This window comes from Dama dama, chromosome 24, assembly GCF_033118175.1.
Source record: "Dama dama isolate Ldn47 chromosome 24, ASM3311817v1, whole genome shotgun sequence".
In the NCBI taxonomy this organism is placed as follows: Eukaryota; Metazoa; Chordata; class Mammalia; order Artiodactyla; family Cervidae; genus Dama; species Dama dama.
The window spans coordinates 42434853-42460202 of NC_083704.1; the positions used below are offsets into that span (position 1 = coordinate 42434853).

Below are 25350 nucleotides of genomic sequence, written 5' to 3' on the forward strand. Positions count from 1 at the left end.
GGGACAGCACCTCGCATCTTCAAAGCTGTCTCAGATATTATCTAATTAAGCAAAGTATAGAGGACAATGACAACAGTGGAGGATTTAATCTAAGAAGCACGAGGGGGCCTTTGGATACTGAGGAGAAGAAATTAACAGAGGGGGCAGTAACAAGAGGGGCCAAATGAGAAGTTCAATGCAGAGTCTGAGATATCAGAAGCTCATAGAGGTTTTGAGGGCTGAAAGCAAAAATCATAAATTGAAAAAATAGAGAAGGGAGGAGGAAAAGAATGATGAAACTAGTAGAGAGCTGCAGGAAAATTCAATACCACTACATTGTTTCTAGAACCTTACATTATTAATCTATTTAATTATGCTTCCTATATATTTGAATGCAGAATGATCCCTGTGACCCTGGGACTCACATAATTCCAAATGCATTAGATATTGGGCCTGCTAATCAGAATCCCTGCTGACATTTATCTCTGTACCAGGGAAAACATTATAAACACAATCACAGATGCACGTTCTTGGAGGAAGCTTTAGACCACTGTCAGTTCCTGCCCTGTGACCCAATTTAAATGCACTGAGAAAACAAGCACATCAGAGGCTATAAAAAGAGCACGTCTCAGGCATCCTAAGAGCAGAAAGTTATTCATCAGAAGCTCAAGGAAATGCTAAAATAGAAGAATGCTTATTTGGGATGCTGCAATTCTTGGTTGGTCTGATTCTTACTAACACTGGTTTACATCTTCATTCAATTACTGGTCCCTAGTGGCCTTATCATATAGTAAATATCAGTTATTACAATTTAATAAGATTTATGATCTGTTCCCTTGAAGATATATCCCGGGAGGTGGGGGGAGGCGGCAGGTAGAATTTGCAATGGGCCTTGATGAGGGGAGGAAAAGTCAGAAGAGGCAGTGCCAGGAGCCAAGGCCATGTATGTGCTGAAAGGCCAAGTCAAAGACAGGCATTATGTCCGGTCTGGCAGGTACCATAGACAGATTTCTTAGAGTTGTTCCGTTTTCCATGACTTACTCTGTCACCTTCAGCAGGATTAAGGACAGGCAGTGAAACATACAGCCCCCAGACAGGCATATCAACATCTGCCCTTTCTTTCTTTTCCCCTGAAACATTTAAGACTGCAGTTTAAAATACAGCTGACAATTACCAAGCAGGAGCTTCCTTGCCCAGCAGTAATTCCCATATTGGTTCAGTGCAATAAACACACCTGTGTACTGTGATTACACCTGTATGCCTTATTGACTTTTTCTCTTTTTTTTGTTTTGGCTTTAGTGCTTTACTGATCAAAAAGAATCAGATTCCTAGCTCTTTGCCTGGGATATTGCTCATTACATTTCAATATCTGATTTGAAATAGTGGGGGTAGTGAGAGTGGAGGCATGGCCAGCTTGTGTCACCAGAGTGGACAACAAGCACATTATGAGCATTTTTAGCCATGTTTGTAAATTAAATATAAAGGGCTTAACTTTAGCATAAGTGGGGCATTCAAAGGTCTCAACTAGTCCTCATCACGGGGTCTGCTTTCTCTGTCTTTTTCTCCTCCCTTCTTTTCTTCTTCCCTTCCTTCTATCTATTTACTCATTCCCCTTATGCAAAACTACTAAAAATCTATGCTGCTATAGATCACCTGAGAGGATTCTGCCTAAGCCTTTACTTTTCTTTGCTACTCATTCCACACTGGGTCTGTCTCTCTTCGATACATTCATTGGAAGCTGACTCTGAAGTGTAAACTAATTTCATAATTTAAACAAAATGGCATTGGAAGATTAAAAATCACAAAGCACATTCACAAGAAATAGACATCGAAATAATCCCTGTGTGCTTTATGGCTTTTGGGATCTGACCTGTCATTCCTCTGTCTTCCCAGGCCATTGACAGCTACCCACAAGCCAAACAAAGGAGGGCAGGAGAACCAGTTGCCTTCACAACCTATGCCTTAGTTTCCTAAGGCTTCCATAACAAATTACCACTAACTGGGTGGGTTAAAACCACAGATATTCACTCTGTCACAATTTGAAGGGTCAGAAAGCAGAAGTCAGGTGTCAGCAGGACTGGTTCCTTCTAGAGGCTCTGTGACAGGAGTGCTGCCTCTCCCCCAGCTTCTGGTGGCTGCTGGCAGTTCTTAGCATCCCTTGGCTTGTAGAGGCATCATTCCAATTTCTGCCTCTGTCTTCACATGTCCTTCTCCATGGTCTCTGTGTGTTCTCCTTTTCTGTACTTGATAAGGATACTCATCACAGGATTTAGGGTCCACCCTAAATCTAGAATGATCTCATCTCAAGATGCTTAATTACATCTGCAAAGACTACTTCCAAATAAGTTCACATTCACAAACACTGAGGATTCAGGCTTGCACACATTTTGTGTGTGTCGGGGGGACACTATTCTACCCTCTACACCCATCCTTGTTCTATTCTTCATCACACTCTCACATTACCAATGCTGAGGGAAAAAAACCCAAGTAAGTCCTATAACATGTACAGAGATACACTGAAGGACAGTACATTCAGTCTTCTTTGGAAGCAAAGATTAGAAACATCTTAAATGTCCATCAATAGGAAACTAGGCTAAATCAGTTTGGCTCATCTACCCAATGGAATAACAGGCAGCTACTAAAGACAACAAAGTAGGATTTAAATAAATTGAAATGGAAATATCTCCCAAATATGTTGTAAAGAGAATTAAGAAAATTATAGAACAAAATACATCTCACAAATCCATTCTGAAAAACAAGCTATAAACAATAAACCCACACAAGCTTCCTTTCGGGGAATTTCTCTGTTCCCATGCCAGTTATGCAGCTCTGAGTCGATCCCTTTTCCCTGCCATAAAGAGTAATCAGATCTAGACAATCACAGTATCCTGTTCTGCTGACCATTGTGACAGGGATGCAGGTTGCCTGAAAACCAAGCTAGGCTAGTCAGAAGCCTTCCACGGATTTTTAACAATTTTGATTTTAAGGAGAAACAAAATCTTGATTTTGGGCCCTATATTAGGTTTCTATGGCTACTAGAACCAATCACCAAATACTTGGCGGCTTAAAAGAACACAGATTTATTATCTTATTATGTAGATCAGAAATATGACAAAAGTCTCATCGTATCAACATGGCTGTGTTCCCTTCTGGAGATTCTGGGGTGAATGAGGGGAATCCATTTCCTTGCTTTTTCCAGCTTCCAGAGGCATCCACTTGTTTGGTTCACGGTCCCATTTTTCCATTTTCAAATCCAGCAATAGATGTTTGGGTGAGGTTTATCACATTTTTTTCTCTGTCTGATCTCAGTTTCATGGTCACATCTCCTCTGACTCTAACTCTTCTTAACCCCTCTTTCATTTTTAAGGACCCTTGTGATTACTTTGGGTCCACCTTAATAATGCAGGATAATATTCCTATTTTAAGTTCAGCTGATGAGTGAGTGAGTGAAGTCACTCAGTCGTGTCTGACTCTTTGCGACCCCGTGGACTGTGGTCTACCAGGCTCCTCTGTCCATGGGATTCTCCAGGCAAGAATACTGGAGTGGGTTGCCATTTCCTTCTCCAGGGTATCTTCCCAACCCAGGGATCAAACCCAGGTCTCCCTCATTGCAGGCAGACTCTTTACCCTCCGAGAGACCAGGGAAGCCAATAGGTCAGCTGATGAACAACTTTAATACCATTTGCAATTTTAATTCTTCTTTGCTATGTCAGACAACACATTGACAGGTTCTGAGGATTAGGACTTACACATTTTTGAAGGGAGATAGGACATTATTTTGTCTTGAATCTGGAGCAAATCCAGGTCTGCTGATAGTTATCCTTCCCAACACATGGGGAAAGGCGACTGAGGGGACAGACACACAGAAAGAGGACAAGCTGAGCAAGAGATGAGAGAAACAAAGACTGCCCTGCTGGAGACCCTGGATCCAGCCATTCCTGAGGCTAGCACAACTCAGGTAAGTATGATTATATAGGCCAAGAGATTCCTCCTATTTTTCTTTCTTTTTTTTTTTTTTTTGAATTGGGCTGGTCTCCTGTGCAATCTAAAGATCTCAGATATTTGCATATGTCTAGCACAGTCTGGAAAGAACAGCACAGGATAGAACCGGATTGACTGGTGTGTGATAGCTCTCATTTTTTCCCTTAGTATATCTGTATTATTTGAATATTATACAGTGGGCAGCTATTACTTTTGTAATTTAAAAAATGAAGTAAAAACAAGAGACTGTAACATAAAAAGTAAGTTTATCCAGGGCTCGAAGGTCTAGTTAAAGAGCACAAACCTTCTAAGTTTCTCTTTCATTTGGTGCTTTTAAACAGTACCTGAGTCCATATGAGAGCTCATAATTACAAGTTACTTCTTAGGCCCTGATAACATGCTTTATCCTTTAAGAAGAGCTATTTAGATGGGAACCACAGATGTAAAAGGGCTATCTATGTTCAGAGTGCAAACAAAGAACCCGCTGGCTCGTTTTTGGAGTTCTGACATGTCCCTGCCCAGGTCCGCATGGCAGGCCTTGAAAGCACAAGTCTGCACTAGTTCTCTTTCTTGCCTCCTCAGACTATAAATATGTGCAATATAGTACATTAAGTGAAAAGAAAAGAAGCAGAAACAAATGCCTGCATTCCCCTTAGCAAAACAAAGCGATAAAAGCAGCCTTGATGCCAGTTGCATTAAACAACATGAAGAAAATCATTTATTAAAATATCACAATTAAGAGCTCTGAAGAGTTTTCCTGCTGGACCCAGCACAGCAGGGGTTAGTATGCTGGATCCAAATCCCCTGGTCTTCTTGTTACACAGCCTGATGGACTGAGAACCCAACACGCAGGAGGCATTTCAGTATCCTTTAGAACAAACCCTCTGAAAATCCCAGCCAATGAGCAGAGGCACTGGCATTAAAATCTGGACCTTTCTGACACCAGGACCCAAGGTTCTCAAAATCCAGTCGGCATAAGAATTACTCAGGAACCTTATGAACCACCCAGATTCTCAGGGTCCATCTTCCAAAGCTCTGGAATCTAGAGATTTGGGGTTAGGTCCAAAATTCTATATTCCAACAAGCTCCTCACATAATCAGATGCAGGACAAACATATGCACAATACAATCTTTTTCTTTCTGTTGCAACTCCTGCCTTTTTACTTCTTTAGGTATCTCAGACTTGGAAAAGCAGGGGGTGAAGGATTCCTAACACATATTTCTTGCAGCCACTCTTTTCTCATATCCCAGAACAGAAACAACTGCAATTGGGAGGTATTTCAATGAGTAACTCTCACAGACCAAAAGTTAAAAAAAAACAAACAAACAAACAGTGAACCTCACAAGGAGAGTAAACAAAATTCACAATCCTCTAGAGATAAGAAATAAATGTTCTGAATATGTTAAATTCACCAGGCTATAAGTATTCAAATTTCAGGGCAAGAAAGAATCAAACTATTGATCAAACCTTTCCGGACTCATGTCAAGAAATTGCAGTGGGCTACATAATTTCAAAAAGTGAAAGTCTCTCAGTCATGTCTGACTCTGCGAATCCATGGACTATATATAGTCCATGGAATTCTCCAGGTCAGAAAGCTGGAGTGGGTAGCCTTTCCCTTCTCCAGGGGATCTTCCCTACCTAGGGACTGAACACAGGTCTCCTGCATTGCTGCCAGATTCTTTACCAGCTGAACCACAAGGGAAGCCCAAGAATACTGGAGTGGGTAGCCTATCCCTCCTCCAGTGGATCTTTCCAACCCAGGAATCAAACCAGGGTCTCCTGCATTGCAGGCAGATTCTTTACCAACTGAGCTATAAGGGAAGCCCATAATTTCAAACCCCTCTTTTATTCTGAGATATCCTAGTCCTTACAGGGTAGCTCCTGCATATTTCTGCTTTGTTTAGTTGGAGGGCTGGCCGTTTGGGACATTATCAACTTCTTTAAACCAGACATTGAAAATAGCAGTCTGGTGTTGCCCTTTATGACTAAGCTGGATTTGACCTTATTAAGTCCTAAATTAGTCAAAGTAGAACACTTTTTTTTTTAAAACTTTTCCATTAATCCCTCCATTCAAAACTGTCTGTTGAATCTAAACAACGGAAAATACCAGAATGAAGCCATAGGTGATCAGGGTTTGGTTTAGATCCTGACTCTTAGCTTTTCCTACCCTCACCATACCGGAGGCCCTTTAACCAGCTCCATGCCCTCAACACTCCCACTCCATAGCACTTACTATTTTCTAATTACTGTATAATTTACTAATATACCATAGCTACTGTTTAAATCAATCATTTCCTCAAGAATGGAAGCTCCAAAAAGTTGAAAATTTTTGTCAGTTTTGTGCATAGAACAATGCCTGGAACAGATACGTGCTCGTAAAGTGAGGGAAGGAAGAGGAGTCTATAGTAGGAAAGAGCAAAACCCTCATAGAAAGAAGCAGAAATATAATAAAAGATGCAAACAGACTGGGTCCTGATGGTGGTAAATGTGCTGTACAATATGGTAGCCGTTAGCCACATGAGGCAATTGAGAACTGGCAAAGTGGCTAGTCTCAACTGAGACTGGATCTTGAAGACTTAAAACAGGAAAGAATATAAAAGATCTCAATAGTTTTCCAAACTGATTACATGTTGAAATAATATTTTTGACATAGTGGGTTAATTTGCTAAAATTAATCTCACCAATCTTTTCTTACTTTGCTACTGGAAAATTTAAAATGACATGTGTAACTCATATTCATGTCTCCCACTGTATTTCTACAGGTCAGTGCTGTGTTGGGGTTTCTGAATCTCACCATTTCTTTTTCTTTGTTTTTCTGCTCTACTTATTTCTTTTAAACTAATTTTAGACTGACAGAAAATTTGCAAAAAAAAAAAAAAACAGCATAGAGTGTTCACGTATATCTTTCCCTCACTTTCTCCTAATGTTAATATCTCATATTTTTAACTCACCTGCAGAGATTATTCAAATTTCAACCATTTTTCTCTTAATATCCTTCTTCTGTTCTGGAGCAGAGGATCCCACACTGCATTTCGTTATTATGCCTCTTTAGTCTTCTTCAACTGATGACAGCTCCTCGTTCTTCCCGGTCTTATGACTGTGGCACTTCTGATAATTACTAGTCAATTATTTCACAGGATGTCTCATTTTGAGTTTGCCTCCTTTTTTCTCATGATTAGATTGAAGCTATGCATTTGCATCAAAAAGGGCCACAGAAGCAATTTCGTGATCTCACCACGGGGTCCATGCTATCATATTTCTGGTGATGTTAACCTTGGTTAAGGTGGTGTCTACTGGGTTTCTCCACTGTAAAGTTTATTATTTTGCCCTTTGTAATTTATAAATCTCTTAGGAGAGATATTTAAAATTATGCATATATTCAGTTTCTCCTCGAACCTCCCTGCCCTGTTTTTAGCATCTGTCAGTGAGGATCCCATCATTTCTTAGACCTGAGGTTCTTCTTAGACCTGAGTGGCAGCAGCTATTTCTCCATTTCTTTTGCACTGTGATGTCTTCATGCCCTGTCCACTCCATCACTGATGGGACTTGCCTAGAACTGCTGGTATTTGAGTTTACAGCCTCCTTGAAACAGGCTCATTATCTATGAAGCTGAGGTTCTCTTAGCCCAGTGTTCATGAACTGTCATATATAACAGAGTATAGCTTACTTAGACTTACAATCATTGATGTGAATAATTTAAATAATAAGTGGGTTCTACAACAGCAACTCCTGATACAAATTCCAGTGTGCTCTTATTCTTGGGAGACATTTATTTGACTGCTCAGAAGAGCTCAAGTTCATCTATATTGGTCACAATTCTGTTTCTGTACTTTCTCTCTTCAGAGGGTAGGGGAAAGGAGGACAAAGGTGGTAAAGTCTAGTGCTTTTTCATGGATGAGGTGCTGGGGTAAAAGACTGGGACCTCCATTAATTAGTAAATTTTGTCTGACCATACACTCGTGAACTATCTATTTACAATCAGGAAAATGCAGCATGATTAAGATACACCTCTAATTTATAAACGTGGCCACCCAAGATAAAATCACAGGAGACATCCTTGATGTCTTGATAGTCTTCCCCCTCCATTTGCATTTGATTGACACTTTATTCATATTAGACACTTCATCTTTCGATCTTCTTCAATCACTTTCAGCATCATCACTAAGTCAGGCCAGCAGAGTTAGTGTTCAATATAACACATTGACTAATAGATGGATAACATATATTTGGAAGTGTTAACCCACAAAAAAGGACTGGAAAAGGTCAGTTTTCATTCCAATCCCAAAGAAAGGCAATGCCTGTCTAGAATGTTGTTAAGAAGATCTCCATAAAGCAACACAGTTTCTCTCTGCTCTTCACTGACAAGGGCTATTCATTTTAGAACCCTTCTCAGCGAGGGTGGGATGTTGCGAGGGTGGGATGTTCTGAGAGAACAGCACTGAAACAAGTACACTATCAAGGGTGAAACACATCACCAGCCCAGGTTGGATGCATGAGACAAGTGCTCAGGGCTGGTGCACTGGGAAGACCCAGAGGGATGGGATGGAGAGGGAGGCGGGAGGGGGGATAGGGATGGGGAACACATGTAAATCCATGGCTGATTCATGTCAATGTATGGCAAAAACCACTACAATATTGTAAAGTAATTAGCCTCCAACTAATAAAAATAAATGGAAAAAAGAAAAAAGAACCCTTCCTATAGCTCAAATACCCAGACCTACAGTTGGTAGATTCATATGAGATTTTAAATATCATCAACATATTACTTTATAAAACATTTTCATTTTAAAAGTGAACTAAATTAACTTATTAAAAGGTCTCCCTGTCACATGTGTACTGTATACTTGATAGAACTTTGGGATCTGCATGTTATACAAGATTATTTTCAGTAAAAACCCACTGTATTCGCGAATTAATATGGTATATTGTGTAGGACATGGTAATTGTTTATAATCTACAGTACTGCTGGGCATAATGGAACTTGTTTAGTTGCTAAGTCGTGTCCGACTCTTTTGTGATCCTATGGACTGTAGCCCGCCAGGCTCCTCTGTTCATGGGATTTCCCAGGCAAGAATACTGGAATGGGTTGCCATTTCCTTCTCCAAGGGATCTTCCCAACCCAAGGACCGAATCTGCATCTCCCGCTTGACCAGAAAGTTCTTTACCACTGAGCCACCTGGGAAGCCCATAATGGAACTACTGAAAGCAATATTTTCCTATTATAAATTAATCAAAATACTATCGATATCTGAACAACCCACCACTGTCTTCAGACTCATCATCTAATTTCAGCCACTGAGACCCCTTCGAGATTATTTATATAATTATAACATTAGTCACTTTTGTGTCTGTTATTTTGTTAGTTTTAAGGTAAATTGTCACTTTTTTGGATCTTTCATTCAGTGGAAATGACTGCTTTGAATTTTATGTCACAAAATGTGTGTGTGCTAAGTCGCTTCATTTGTGTCTGATTCTTTGCAACCCTATTGTAGCCTGCCAGGTTCCTCTGGCCATGGGATTCTCCAGGCAAGAATAATGAGTAGGTAGCCATGCTCTCCTCCAGGGGATGTCACAAAATAATATATTTTAAATACTCTAGAATAAGATCTAAGCAAGTAACAGAACTAGATGATCAACTCTACCCACTTAAAATCATGGCCTGCTACAAAACAATGTTTAGAAAGTGACTTCGACAGATAAAAACTATTAGTACAAAAATATTAATAGTACAAAAATAATTTACATTGAAATTCTGAAAAAACATTGCTACTATAAGATGAGCCATGATATTTTGTCAACATTTGAACTATGAAGTGGCTTAGATTAGTGCTATCCAATAGAAATATAAAGCAAACAACAATAGGAGCCACAGGTTTAATTTAAAATTTCCCAATAGCCTCCTTATAAAAGTAAAGAGACAAGTAAAGTTTCTCGGCCTTTTGGCTAAGATCAAGTGTAGTATCTGTTCTTATCAGTTTAAAATAATCTATTTAAACCAATATACCCCAAATATTACTATGTCAATGTCTAATCAATATAAAACATTATGAAATTTTAACTATTTTTTCATACTAAGCCTTTGACATCTAGTATGCATTTCATACTTTACAGCATATTTTCATTCAGACTAGCCACATTTCAAGGGTTTGTGGCCACAAGCAGTTAGTGTATAATAGCACAGGTCTAAGATTTTATTAGTAAAAAGTTTCAGGTATTCAAATCAATGAGATGATGTTCATCTTTCCTGTTTATCACATAGTATCTTTTGAACATCTATTATTTTCTAAGGCTATGTTAAACTCCTATAGTATTTTTTGAACAAAGGAATAGAGATGACAACATCAACAATCAATTCTGATTTAACACTGAATTTTCTACAACTAAGAATCCTGTCATCATATTCTGTTTTATCCAAAATAAGAGGTACTGTAATAAACACTGAGATAACAGAAGCTGATGAGGACAGCAAAGGTTCACATTTATTAAGCAACTTATATGTGCCACGCATTGTTTATATGTGAGAACTCTTGATTTATTTCTATAACCCTACAAGGTAGGTACTATGATACTTGGAACCACAAACTCCTAATATAGGTGTCACCAATGTGAATAGCAGTTCTCATCTTTCATGCAGTAAAGATAATAGTGACTGATTATTTATTTAGAGCTTGCTATGGCTCAGGCACTATATTAAGCAATTAACTGTCATTACGTCATTAAAATTCACAAAACCTTTATAAAATAGGTATTATTTCCATTTTACAAGTTAGGAAATAGACTCAGAGCTTCAAAGACTGTAGTCAAGACGCGGTACTAACTCTTTGTTTATGCCATGCTATATACTATAATGTATAGTCTGTTTACAATGAACTCATTTGATAAAAAAGGTGCCTTCTCTGGGGGTTCCCTTATACACTTGGGAAGACAAGGCCTGCTTGCTGGAAATAATTGGAAATTATTTTGAGCACAGTCCAAATTGTGTGGTCCTGATAATAAGTGAAAACAGATATAAAGGGTTGGAAAATTCTGGAGCACAGCTTAGAGAAGAAAAGATACTTTTTGGTTTTTAAATGCCACCACTGCCCAAGTGGCACTTACATTAAGAACCCACAGGTATAATCATTATAGTACACAACTACATTCTCAATAAGCACTGCAATTCATTAGGTATTTGTCCTTCACAAAGCATTTCAACATACTCTGGCTTATATGATCTATATAATCACTTTGTAAGATGGGCAGGGAAGGAATACATTCATTTTACTGCTGAAGGAAAAAGAGACTGATTCACCCAGAACTGCATAGTAGCTTCGGATGATGTGACAGTATGTATTTCAGTTTCAAAAGTGAATTTAATTACATGAAAACATTAAGTAAATAATAGTCCCAGGTGGGACGTATATTTGAGAAAATCCATGATCAAAATATAAGAAACTTCCACTTTATATAATGCCATAAATTTCCTAATATAAATCATTATTTACAGGTTATATTACTTGATGCAGATTCCAACAGACAATTTGTACTGAATGTTTTGCTTGCTTATAAGAAACATGTAATATTAAATGTCAGATGAATAACATTTTAACACTCTTAGCATTCCATTTGGACTTTATATAACAATTCTTTATATTACTATCTTCTTTACTGGGCTGTGAACTCATTGAGGAGAATGACTTTATCTGACTTATCTTTGTGGTCCTCAGTGTGTTGAGTTATTCATTTCAATTAGGTTAGTTTATTGGAAAGAAACAGCAATCCACCTGAATTACATCAAGAAAACAGCATATTTTGGGGAAGGTACATACAGACTGGTTCCAAATCGGCAAAGGAGTACATCAAGGCTCTATATTGTCACCCTGCTTATTTAACTTATATACAGAGTACATCATGAGAAATGCTGGAATGGATGACACAGAAGCTGGAATCAACATTGCGGGGAGAAATATCAATAACCTAAGATATGCAGATGACAACACCCTTATGGCAGAAAGTAAAGAAGAACTAAAGAGCCTCTTGATGAAAGTGAAAGAGGAGAGTGAAAAAGTTGGCTTAAAGCTCAACATTAGAAAACTAAGATCATGGCATCTGGTCCCATCACTTCATGGCAAATAGATGGGGAAACAGTGGAAACAGTGGCAGATTTTATTTTTTGGGGCTCCAAAATCACTGCAGATGATGACGGTAGCCATGAAATTAAAAGATGATTACTCCTTGGAAGGACAGTTATGACCAACTTAGACAGCATATTAAAAAAGAGACATCACTTTGCCAACAAAGGTCCATTTAGTCAAGGTGATGGCTTTTCCAGTAGTCATATATGGATGTGAGAGTTGGACTATAAAGAAAGCTGAGTGCCAAAGAATTGATGCTTTTGAACTGTGGCACTGGAGAAGACTCTTGAGAGTCCCTTGGTCTGCAAGGAGATCCAACCAGTCCATCCTAAAGGAGATCAGTCCTGGGTGTTCATTGGAAGGACTGATGCTGAAGCTGAAACTCCAATACTTTGACCACCTGATGTGAAGAGTTGACTCATTGGAAAAGACCCTGATGATGGGAAAGATTGAAGGCAGGAGGAGAAGGGGACGACAGAGGATAAGATGGTTGGATGGCATTACCAACTCAAGGGACATGAGTTTGAGTAAACTCTGGGAGTTGCCGATGGACAGGGAGGCCTGGTGTGCTGCGGTCCATAGGGTTGCAAGGAGCCAGATACGACTGAGCAAATGAACTGAACTGAACTGAACATATGGCCAGAACTAGAAAGTCAGAAAGACAGGGGCAGGTCTAGGGAGCAACAGCTCAACTCACATCTCCCCCTGGGGTGAGGCATACTGATGATGCCTCAAGATGTATTTAACTCTTTTGATAGGATACTTTCCTCCCTCCAACTGGCTTCCTTTTCTGATTCTCTTTCTGCTTCCTTAGAGCTTTGGCTCAGAGAGAGCTCTCCACGGCCTCTCTGGCTTTGACTCATCTGTCACTCCCTTCCTCTCTCCAGTTTCTCAGTGCAAATACTGTAAATAGCGAATCTGATTGGTCTACCATAGCTTTCTATAACAAGCCATTACTTTGTTTTAAAACAACAACTATTGCATCTAATAGGTATCTCAACTTTACATGTCCAAAATGGAACAACTGATCCAGGTCCCACCATCTCCGAGTACCATCCTCCCATTTTTGGACCCTAAGCCTTGATTCCTTCTTTGCCTTGCCTTCTCCTCACATATTATTTCACAAAGCTAGTTCTATGTACCATCTCTTAAAATATATCCCAAATCTTTCCACTTTTCTCCCTCTTAATTGGAGAGGGAGAACCTCTTAATAGGGTTTTAGTGAAAACCCTATTGAAGCCACTATCATCTCTTGCGTATGTTAAATGAAAAATGTATTTTGCACACAGCAGCTAAAATAATGCTTAAAATAAATAAATCACATCATGTCACTCCTTCAGTCTTAAGCAAAGGATTCCCACTACATCCAGAATAAAATTCAAGTGTCTTACATGGCCCATGAGGCCCTATTTCTTACCGACCCCTGCATGACTCACTGTACCCCCCCTCCTCTTTATCCACTGTTTTCTGCCTGCACTATTCTTCTACCTGTTACTCTACTGCACCAGGTTCCCTCTTGCCTTTGTACCTGCTGTTCCATCTTCACCTAGACCTTCCCAGGGTATACCCTTGTTGTCACTCACATCTCAGCTTAAATATCTTCTCACAAGAGAGACCTTGCCGACTCCATTCCCAGTTATTATCCACTGTATCACTCTGTTTAATTTTTGTCACTGTGCTTGTCCTACATGATCTTGGTCTTTTGCTTGTTTGCATGTTTCTTTTCTCTAGTCCTTGCCCTCACTACAATGTTAAGCTCCAGGAGAAGAAAGACCCAATGTAACTTGCTCTCCAGTACCAAGAATAGTTCTTGGCACAGTGTAGGCATTCAAAAACGTGCTACATATCTAGAGAAAACCATAATTTGAAGATACAGGCTACCCAATGTTCACTGCAGCAACCTAATGGAAGCAATCTAAATGTCCATCGACAGAGGAATGGATAAAGAAGATGTTGGATATGCATTTACAATGGAATATTACTCAGCCATATAAAATAATGAAACAACACCATTTGCAGCACCTGGATGGACCTAGAGATTATATTTTAAGTGAAGTAAGTCAGATAGAGAAACTTGACAAATATCATATGATACCAATTACATGTAGAATCTAAAAAAAAAATGATACAAGTGAACTTATTTATAAAACAGAAACAGACTTTGAAGACAAACTTATGGGCTAAATTAGGAGTTTGGGATTAACATATATACACTACTATATGTAAAAGAGATAATCAACAAAGACCTATTGTAATAGGGAACTCTATTCAATATTCTTTAATAGCCTATAGGGAAGAGAATCTGAAAAAGAATGGATCTATGTATAACTGAATTACTTTGCTATAGACCTGAAATTAACACAATACTGCAAATCAACCATACTCCAATATAAAATAAAAGTTAAAGTTTTAAGATGTGCTAAATGAATGAATGAGTCTCTCTTTGTTGCAGCAACTATTTATAGATTGTTGATCAACTAATCACTAACCCATTTAGTGTTAATCAACTAATCCATTTAGCTGGGATGCGTGGGGCCCCTAGGACCCAAACATGGCTGAGTCTGGGTTGGATCTGCAGCAGGAGACAAGCATTCTATATGCATCATGTTCACTCATGTCTGGCTTACACTGATTGATCAGATGAGTAAATGGACAAGTTCAAAAGTTCACCAAGTCTCTGAGGACTCCTGGTGATGTACAGTGAGATTCTGAAAGATGAGCTGAGTATGCTTTACTGTTTTCCCCATATTGTCTGTATCTCTTCCAAAAAGCATTGTAGAAAGTGATAGAGACACACTGTATATGTGGCTAGTAGCATTTGGTTGAAAATTGAAGTGATTTTTTAAAACTATAGAAATACAGTCATCTGGGTACTAGTGATGAGCCTGAGCTAGAAAGTAATTCACATTACATTTCCATTTTGTCTTGTGCAACATAAGGCATTTACAGTCATTTTCTTCTATGGCACTGTTTGTTACAATATGGGGTATTTAAGCTTTACTTTTTAAAATCTGCATAAAGGAAATGCTAAAAGTTAAACTGCTTTTCTTTTTCAGAGGATACTCACTATGCAGAGAGACCAAATTCCATTTCTAAAGACCATGGTAATCAAAGTAATAATTTCAGGTTTCAAAATGGTAAAGTTAAAGTCAGTCTAAAATGATGACTTAAGTAACAAAAAATCATATTTAATGGGGTACAACTGACAGCATTCACTCTCTCTTAACAGTCACTTATGATGACTGGTAAGAAGGTCAGAGAAACCAGTCCTTTCTCATTTTGACAAGCAATAAACTAAACACACAGATAAATAAGACTAAATTCTTAAAAATTAACCCTGAAGACAAAATCTTCTATGGTATTTTTGTATCTATGAGGGCCCACAGTTGGCAAACGAGTTCTCTTTGCAATCACTTTTGGGCAGACTGCTTTCAATGCCAACATTTAATGAGGGTTGGTTAAGATGAGCACCATGCCATAAATTAATTTGATACATGAATTATTAAAAAACTCAATCACACTGTGTAAATATTAACTTGTCAATTTAGGCAATTTGTTCGGGACCCCATTGTTACTAGTAAAGATTAATAGTGCCTTAATTCTAATTATCTGCACTGTGACTCTGTGTGATGGTGATATTGGGGAAGGATTTCAGGGACATTAGTGCAGATTCCTGTAAAATCAGGGACTTGCTATGGGTACTGACAAGACATGCAATCTGTGTCTTGATTTCATCCATGTCTCAAGTACCCTTTTAAAAGCCTAAGCTCCACAGAAAAAGAATCTCTTCCCTTTTCATTTTTAAATTTCCATCATTGTCCAGCACCGTGCCTGGGCCATACTGAGTGTTGCATGGATTAGCAAACATCATCAATGTGCCCAATGTGCATTGGGCAAAAGGGGTCAGGGGGTGGAATCAGGCACACACGCTAGGGCGATATCAGATATAAAGAAAGGTGAGTACACGACTCTTCAAAAATTTTTGCCAAGAATATAAATGTCTAATAATTATATAACAATGTGTTTATCGTTGCTAATAATTAAGTACATACTTTTATAGGATTCCATTGTTGGTGAGAATGCAAAGAACCATATCCTTCTGGTGAAAATCTAAACTGCTTTCTGGAGAGGAGTTTGGCAAAATTTCTGAAAATCTAAGACCTATCTACCTTTATATCCCAGGAACTTAATAAAGTTATAAAGCTCTGTTAATTGCACATTGTATCAGTGAAAAACTAGAGCAATCTAAATATCCATCAATAAGTGCCTGGCTTAATACATTATGGTATGGCTATGAGGCCAAATAATGTGGTAGATCCATAAAAGCTGACGTGGGAGGAGATTACAATTGTTTTTTTTTTTTAATAAAAACTTGCAAATAATATTTACACCAAAATCAGTTTGCATGAAAATGAGTACATGCAAAGAGAAAGTCTCAAATGATACACATGAAAGGAAACTCTTAAAAGTGATTATCTCTGAGAAGTTACATTAACAAGAATTCTGATATTCTACTTCATTAATTTCTGTACTATGGGATTTTTAGAATAGGAAAAATAATGTGTTCCTTTTTCTAATTAAAAAAAGCTATTTAAAAATGTGGTTATAAATAACAGAATGTGTCAGATGATGAATTGTCAAATGGTGGAAGAATGGGTAGAAAATGAACCCCCTGTTTTATTTATGTAGAGGTTGTTGAGCATAATTCTCAGCTGATTTCTAAAGAAACCCAGAGCAAGTCCATCTTGGAGAATATCTCAACTCTGCCCTTAAGAAGAATGGTTCTCTGCACTTTCTCCTTATTTCTCGTTTCTCAGTACTAGGTTTAAGGAGCATTGTAACTAACACTACTTCACTGTGATCAAAGATGTTCAACTCCCTCAATCATATCTGGGAAATCTCCACTCCCGAAATCCTGCTTCCAAGCCTTTGCCAGGGAAATAAGAATCTGCTGTAGCATTAAACTCTTGAGTGTAACTGCATTCTTAGAAAACCTTGTCATTTATGTGATTCCTTAACAGTCTCCCAGTGACAGCTGCTACTTTGGCATCCAGTTTTTCAAATTAAAAAGTAAAACATTCTACAAATGGTATGAGCAACAGCTCATTTCTTTCAAATTCCACCCAGCTACAAAAGGAAAAAGGGTGATCATGATAGCCCCAGCATGGGATTGTTCTGCTTTCAGAGTTTATTCCTGGGCTTGGGAAATCAACTAGGAAATAAATGCTGGTAATTCTGAGTCCCAAGGAACATGGTATCCCTAACAATCATTCCTGGCATCCTTCTTGCCTGCCCAACTTGTGGGCTGGTGGGGAGCAGGCTCAAAATTTAGGAGTGAGGAAAGAATCTTGGCTAATGTGGTGGTCTGTCACCTCAAGGACATCACTGGTGCTCCCCACAGTGTGAAAGGTGAAGAGTCTGACCTTTGAGGGAAGCCAAACCCCTCATGTCTGGTTCTGCCACTTCCCAGCTGTGTGGCTTTAGGCAAGTTATTCAACCTCAATGAGGTCAGACTCTTCACCTTTTATATATATGGAAATATATATATATATATATATATACATATACATATATATATATATATATATACATATATATATATATATATGTGCAGGTGCATGTATATACACATACACACATATATAAAATACACTATTACTTTGTAATTGCTACTTGGACTAGGGAGGAAAAGCAACTAGGACTTCAGCCCTTTTTTGGGAGGACATGCTCAAAAGTACATTATGGGGGATAGGTAGTGAAATTGCTGGTTTGCCCATTACTACTAAATTTAACTTACTGCTTGTTTTTTTGTCACATTGTTTCTCATTCTAAGAGCAATATATGTCACAACAGAAAATTTGGGAATAACAGAAAACAGAAACATCCATTTGTTTAGTCATGGTACTCTCCTTTTTTCTATTTTATCCTGTTAAGTAAAATAAATAAGGCAAGTGTTGCTTAAACCTAAGTGTAAATCCAAAACTTTTTTTTTTTTTAACTATCACAAAATGTGAGGCAATTGCAAATTGAAGTTCCACCTATTTATTTCTCCTTGGATCAGCAGTTCTCCAATTTCTGTGTGTCTAAGACTCATTTGGGGAGTACCGGCAGTCATGCTGATTAAGTAGGCCTGGGGTAGGATCTTGGAATCTCCATTCTAAGATTTCTACATGACATGAATGCAGACTGAAAGGGTGGGGAGAGATCTCTGAACCTTTTTTTTTTTTTTTTGGAGTATAGTTGCTTTACAAGGTTTTGATAGTATCCGCTCTATGGCAAATTGATTCAGTTATATGTATACACATATTCACTCTTTTAAACATTTCCTCCTTACTTAGATCCCCCCAGAGCACTGAGCAGAGTTCCCTGTGCTATAACTTAGGTTCTCTTCAGTTATCTATTTTATATATAGTAATGTCGTTGCTGTTTTTGCTTAGTTGCTAAGTGGTGTCCAAATCTTTGTGACCCCATGAACTGTAGCCCACAAGGTCCTCTGTCCATGGGATTTTCCAGGCAAAGAATACTGGAGTGAGTCTTCCCACCCTAGGGACTAACTCTGCTTCTCCTGCATTGGCAGGTGGATTCTTTACTGCTGAACCATCAGGGAAGCTATGCAGTAGTACACATATTAATATTTCAATATTGAAATAGTGCCATTTGCAGACACATGGATGGACCTAGAGACTGTCATATAGACTGAAGTAAGTCAGAAAAACGACTATCATATAACATTGCTTATGTGTGGAATCTAGAAAAGTGAGCCTGACTTTGAGAGACAGTCTGCAGCCCTGACTCACGTCCAGGGCTCTGAAGTCCCACAGCTGGGACCTGGAAGAGGAATCAGGAATCCAAATGCTAGCCTCACAGATGTCACCACGTGCAGCCCCAGGCTCCCAGGCACTTACTTTTCAGCTCTGTTTGCCCAGCATCTGGCAAGCAAGGCAGTTGAGCATCTGCCTTCTTTTTGTTTGACTCCGTGGTCCCCAGAGAATTCAGTTCCTCTCATGGCTCATAAGATGCCATTCTTTTAGGGATGGATGGGTGGGGCTAGGGACTGACACCAGGTAAAGTATATGGTGAGACTTCTGGCCACCTGCTTGATAGCTCTGGGGGATGCAAAAAAATGCTCTTACATTCCTCTGGGTCCAAATAGAAGGAAGCAGAGATGGAGGTTAATGGGACCCTGGAGCAGACACCTAACATTCCTGATAAACATGCAGAGAGGTATGAATAGGCAATTCAACCCCAATCCCCCAACTCCTGCCTCCAATCCTAGGAAAGGAAGCAGCTGAAAGGAAGAACTGGAACTTGTTTTTTGTAACTTCGAAAAAAAGCAATGTGTGTGTTCTTCTAGGGAGCAGGGCTTGTCCCAGGTAATGAGGCTCTGCCCACCACACTCCCCCATGCCTGCTCTGTAAAATGACACACAGGGAGACCAAGAACTACATAAAAGGCTCACCCAGCATACACTGATTTAATCTCTGCCACTTGTCACCTCCCTATGGGAGCTCAACAGAAACAACAGCCTTCATTACATAACCTACAATTATTTTCAATACATGCCCAAATCTAGGTTTTAAAAAGTCCTGTTTGGATTTTATGGGAATAGGACAAATATCAGAACAAGCCCTGTGAGGCTGAAAGAAAAAGACACATAGAGTAATTTTGTTGAATTTTTACATTTTCGTCTGCTCTCTCTGAAGCATCAGTGGCTGGGGCGTTACCCAGGTTCTTGGCCGAGGTTAAGTATAACCATTCCTCTGGAATGGAAGTTAGGAAAGTATATTTCTGCTCTCATAGAGTCAGAGGTCTAACTAAGTCTCTTAAGAAAGCTTCAATCCAATTTACACATTTGTAGATGAGGAAACTGACGTTCAGAGGGGAACTCTGTGCTGGCCATTGCCTGTTTGTTCTGTTCCATGACCTGCTCCTCCCCTGCTCTGCTCTGATTCTCAGGGGCCTGATTTCCTTTCCAACTGGCTTCCAGTTAGTTTGGGCCAATGGGAAGCTCTGGTGGGAGGCTAGAGGACAGGAACAAGGGAGAAGCCAGAATATCTGGCCACCTGCTTGATAGCTCTGGGGGATGCAAAGAATGCTCTTATATTCCTCCGGTTCCAAATAGAAGGAAGCAGAAATGGAGGTTAATGGGACCCTGGAGCAGAAACCTAACATTCATTAACACCTAACATCCACCCCCCCCCCCCTCAACCCCACCCTTTCTCCTGCTGCTTTGGGTAGCATGTCCAGAGTGGCTGCATCTCCACCTTGGTTCATTCATGCTCCTCTGATCACCTCCTCCATCTGTGGTCCCAGCTTTTGCTTGCTCGGGTAACCCATCTTGTGCTCTAATAAGACCAACTTCTCCCATTATAGCCTCTTGCCCAGGGGTGAGTAAACTTTTCAAAGGGACAGATAGTAAATCCTACAGGCTTTATGGGCCAACAGGGAAAGTCAAACTTTGTAGGTACTGTACACATACAATGTTTAAAATGTAATCATTAAAAAATATAAAAACCATTCTTAGCTTTTGAACTAAGTAAAAGCAGGCTATAGGCTGGCTGGACTTGGCTCAAGGGCCTAACTCTGCCACCCACGCTCTAGTCTTAGGGGTTGTGGTGAATTCCTGCAGTCTCTAATCTGTGAATTGCCTCCTGATATGATCGTAAAAGCCCTGCCTCTCTAGTTTCCTATAACTTAAAAAAACTGAATCACTTGGCACGAGGTCTCTTTTCCTGACTGTATGTGGGCAATGACTTGTTTCAAACTGTACCCCATGAGTGGAATTGTTATCTACTTCATATATTTCTTATTGCTTTCAGAAACGCATTGTGTTAAGTTTCCATTCAAGTTGACTCTGCTGGCTGCCTACCTATGTTTTGACTATCCTGGATGACATGCAGTGTTGTAAAACAAGTGACCCCTCCCAAGGGGATGCTCGAGCTAATGTTGGGAACAAGAAACTAAAAATGTTAAAGTTGATCCTCCTACTGACCAAATGCTGTCCAACATCACTGACAAAAGTGATGAAAAAAGCTGCGAAAAGCTGACAAACCAGGCTGGCTTGTAGATGCAAATTTCTACAATAGCTAAGGCATGGATGACCATGCAAATCTGATGTGTTATATACCACACAGGGCCTTGCCCACTGCTTCCACCTGTGTTTAAATCCCCACTGTCCCTTCCCTGATTGCCTGCAGCTGCCTTCTAACCAGCCTCCCTGACTCCCACCCCTGCCACACACTCCCTTAAGACTATTTTCAAAGCTGCAGGCCAGGTCTTTTAAAAATATAAATTGCATGGCTCCACTGCTCAAAACCGCCAATGGCTCCCCATCTTACACACTATAAAATCCCGATTTGTCATGTTCTCTCTCCACTCTGTGTGACCCAGCTGCTGCCCACTTCTTCAAGCCTATCTCCTGCCTCCCTTCTCCTCCTCCTTCCAACCTAGCAGTGCTGATCCTCGCTGCTTCCCAGACTCTCCCCAAGCTCAGATGTCAGGCCCCTGCACTGGCTCTCCCTGCCCCTGGAATACACCCTCGGGGATCTCCAAGAAGTGTGCAGCTGTCTCTTCCTCTCTTAATTCTTGCAGGTTTGCACTCCTCTGTCACTTCATCGGAGTTTCCCTAACCAGCTAATCTAACATAGCTCAGCTTCTCCTTCTGTCCACTTCATCGTCTTATGACTTCAGCATGGCCCACGCTGTTCCCTTGGCTTAGAACATTTTTCCTCTCCATTCTGTGAGTCTTTTAAAATTAAAAAAAAAAAATTACAATGTTGGGTTTAATTTCTGCAGGACAGCAAACTGACTCAGTTATACATATATATTCTTTTCCATTACGGTTTATCACAGGATATTGAATATAGTCCCTTGTGCTATACAGTAGAACTTTGCTGTTTATCCATTCTATATATAATAGTTTGCATCTGCTAAACCCAAATCCTTCCCTTGCCACCCCTCTTCCTCTCCTTTTTTGACTGATTTAAATGCCATTTCCTCAGGGAGGTCCTTCTGGATCATTCTATATAGGTAGGTGTCCTTTAGCCCTCTCCATTTCACATTTTTTGTACAATGTCCACTTTTTCTTATACACCACCACTACTGTAAGTGTGTGTGTGTGTGAGTGTGAGTGTGAATGTGTGTCCTCTGTCTACCTCTTTACTGTTTTTCTCCCATTCCCAAATGATTGTCAGTTTCATGAGGGAAGGGGTTATGTCCACTTTACCAACCAAAACATATCAAGTGCCTTTACATTTCAGGGCCTTGTACACTGTAAGTGCTCAATAACTATTTATGGAGGGAATGAATAAATGATCCAATGTGGAATCAGTCACAGACCTAGGAGAGATGAGATAGCCTCACTGTATAAGAGACCACTGGTTGCCCACCCACATCTCTCTGGGACTCACTATTTCTGTATATGATGATGGCTTTCTAAAGTAAGCATCATGACCCCTGCCTGAAGGCTTTCACAGGCTCCAAGTGCATGCTTGGTCTGCATGCAGTGCCAGGGAGTTAATGCCTATAGGAGCAGCTTTGGATGGCCAACAGGAGTTGTTAAATAACTACCCCCAGTTTTACCACATGCCAGAAGTGAATTATGTTATTCATGGTTTCTTACAAGTCTCTGCTGTGCCAGATGACCACCGGGGCACCTTGCTCATTAATCCAGTATTCACTGACCTCCTTCCCTTTCTTGTCTCACTACCCCATGACTTACTGGTATTTCCAGGGATCATCCGCCAAGAAAACTACAAATCCTTGTCTCAGCATGCACTTTTGGGAGAACCCAAACTAACACATCCTTCTATGGAATCCCTCACCACTATCCTTCTGGAGAAGTGTTGCAACAAAAACGTTCCCATCTAGCAGTTGCTCAGGTTGCCAGGGGAATTGTGGGATGGGATTGTGTGTGTGTGTGTGTGTGTGTGTGTGTGTGAATGAATTCTCTGATGTTTTAATTTAACCGGGTTCATGGCAGCAGCCACATTTTCTGTGAACTCTGCAGACAGGCATTCCCTATAAATGATAGCTCCTTTCTTTAATGTAGATATCTCCAAATAGGACTGTCCTTGTCCCTGGTCTATAACTGTACTCTGGGCCAGTTCCTTGCACCAAATTCTACTGATAAAATTAACAAGGACAAGACACAACTCAGTGAATACCTGATGTGCACCAGACTCTGTTATACAACTTGTATGACCTACTTAAATGGTCGCAACCATACTACAAGGAAAGTACTCTTATTTCTTTCTTAGAGTTTGGAACCCTGGGTCCAGGGAGGCTATCACTTGCCGCATCTGCAGGGTGGCAGAGTCTGGATGTGAAGCCAGGGATGTGGCCAGAGATTCACTGTTAATTCTTTGGCTACACCATCTTTCAACCTCCCCAACTATCTGTCCCAGAGACCCCCCAGGTCTCATCACATCCACAATTTACTATAAGGCACAAAATTAACATGAGATACTATAGTTATAAAGTTTCTAAAATGTGTGTGTGTAAGTTGCTCAGTCATGACTCTTTGTGACCTCATGGGCTGAAAGAAGACCCCTCCAGGCTCTTCTGTCCATGGAATTCTCCAGAACACTGGAGTGGGTTGCCATTTCCTTCTTCAGGGCTCTTCCCCACCCAGGGATTGAACCCATGTCTCCTATATCTCCTGCATTTCAGGCAGATTCTTTACCAGCTGAACCATTGGGGAAGCTCAAGTTTCTGAAATTTTAGTCAAAAAAGAGTGAAACCATCTGGTAATGAGAAACAATAAACACATGTTTAAAAGTAATTGCAAATGCAGCATTTTCTAAACACAAGATATAAAAAAATTTACAGTTCTTAACATTTTTATTTTTCCCAATTTGGCCCTCATGGTAAAAAAAAAAAAAAAAGTTTATCACCATTGCTCTAGGGTGAAGATCTTAGGGGAAAAAATGCTTTTCCCCATGACAAAGCCAGCATTACCAGATAATGGCCTAAACTCCAGAGCTTTCTTGGCATCAACCTCCATCTGACCCTATGTTCCACAAAAAAGTGTGAGAATCAGAGCAAGTGGCCAGAGTCATAAAGAGTGCTTCTGTTCTCCGGACAGCGCTGGGCAGTCGTTGGCCAGCAAACAGTCCAGGTGAGCCTTTCCTTCAACACAGAAGACCCACCATCAGATTCTGCTTCAAGGATCACAAAGACCAGATTCACAGTCTCATTCTCCCTTCTACTCATGCCAAATAACCCTGGGAAAATCATGCTTGTGCCAGTGAGCCTTTTCCATTGTTCTGTATGTTGGGAGGCTTTCGTGCTCCCATTAGTTTAATGAGAGAGAAAAAAAAAATAGAGAATGGATAAGAATGCCTTCCAGGGCAAACCAAATAAGCATCAAAGAGTTAAAGAAAGTTAATAAATGTGAAATAGTTCAATATGTACTCACTCTTTTAATGTCTGCATATTTGGAGAGAGAGAGATGGGGAAGCTTCCATTCTGGGTAAAATATAACCAACATATTGTCTTGAGGGTAATTTTGCAAATTAACTAGAATAATTATCTTCCTCAGCTCTCTATTTTTAATTACCTTTTCTTGATAATGAAAGTAAAAACAATACACTAAAAGAGAACTTTGTGAGTGCCAGGCCTTGCTTAAACTGTTTCCTGCATATGATTCATTTAATGCAACACCACTATGAAACAGGTAACACTGTCTCTGTTTTATAGATAAGGAAAGAGAGAGTAAGTAATACTCTTAAAAAAGACAGTAAGTAAATTCCAAAGTTCCATCTCTATAGTTCAAGCTACATTATGTTGCTTCAGTAGATTCACAGTATAGAAAATCATAAAGCTTGTTGCAGAAAATCTGGAATATGTGGCCAAGTATACAAAGAATATTTGATGTACTCATAATCTCACCACCTAGAAATAAATGAACATTTTGATACAGTGATCATGACAGAATCTCTATAAATATGACATAGCTTTTGTTGTTATCCCAAATGAAAAGCTATGTAATTAATCACAAATGTGGAGAATATAGTTGCAGTAGACTGATTATAGAGTACGACTTAGGCAGAATTTTGGGGGGACCTCAATGGATCACCTCCCAACTTTTAGCAATCATTTAATTTTCATAAACTAAGGTTGAAGTACATGTACTATGGCTGTCATTTGGAAAAGACCTATCATGCATAAGATGCCATGAATGAAGAAAACCAAAGGCGACTTCAACTTTGAAACCTGAACTGAAAACCACTAAAGGAGATGTTATGGACTAAACGTTTTGACTTCTAACCAATT

The 25350-nt window shown here is 39.6% G+C and overlaps 1 protein-coding gene and 1 pseudogene across 1 annotated transcript in view; one reads left to right on the forward strand and one right to left on the reverse strand.

Moving 5' to 3' along the window:
• Positions 1-25350, reverse strand: part of SYNPR (synaptoporin) — a 282952-nt gene that overhangs the window by 89063 nt on the left and 168539 nt on the right. The window lies entirely within an intron of this gene.
• LOC133046341 (U2 spliceosomal RNA) lies at positions 9885-9997 on the forward strand (annotated as a pseudogene).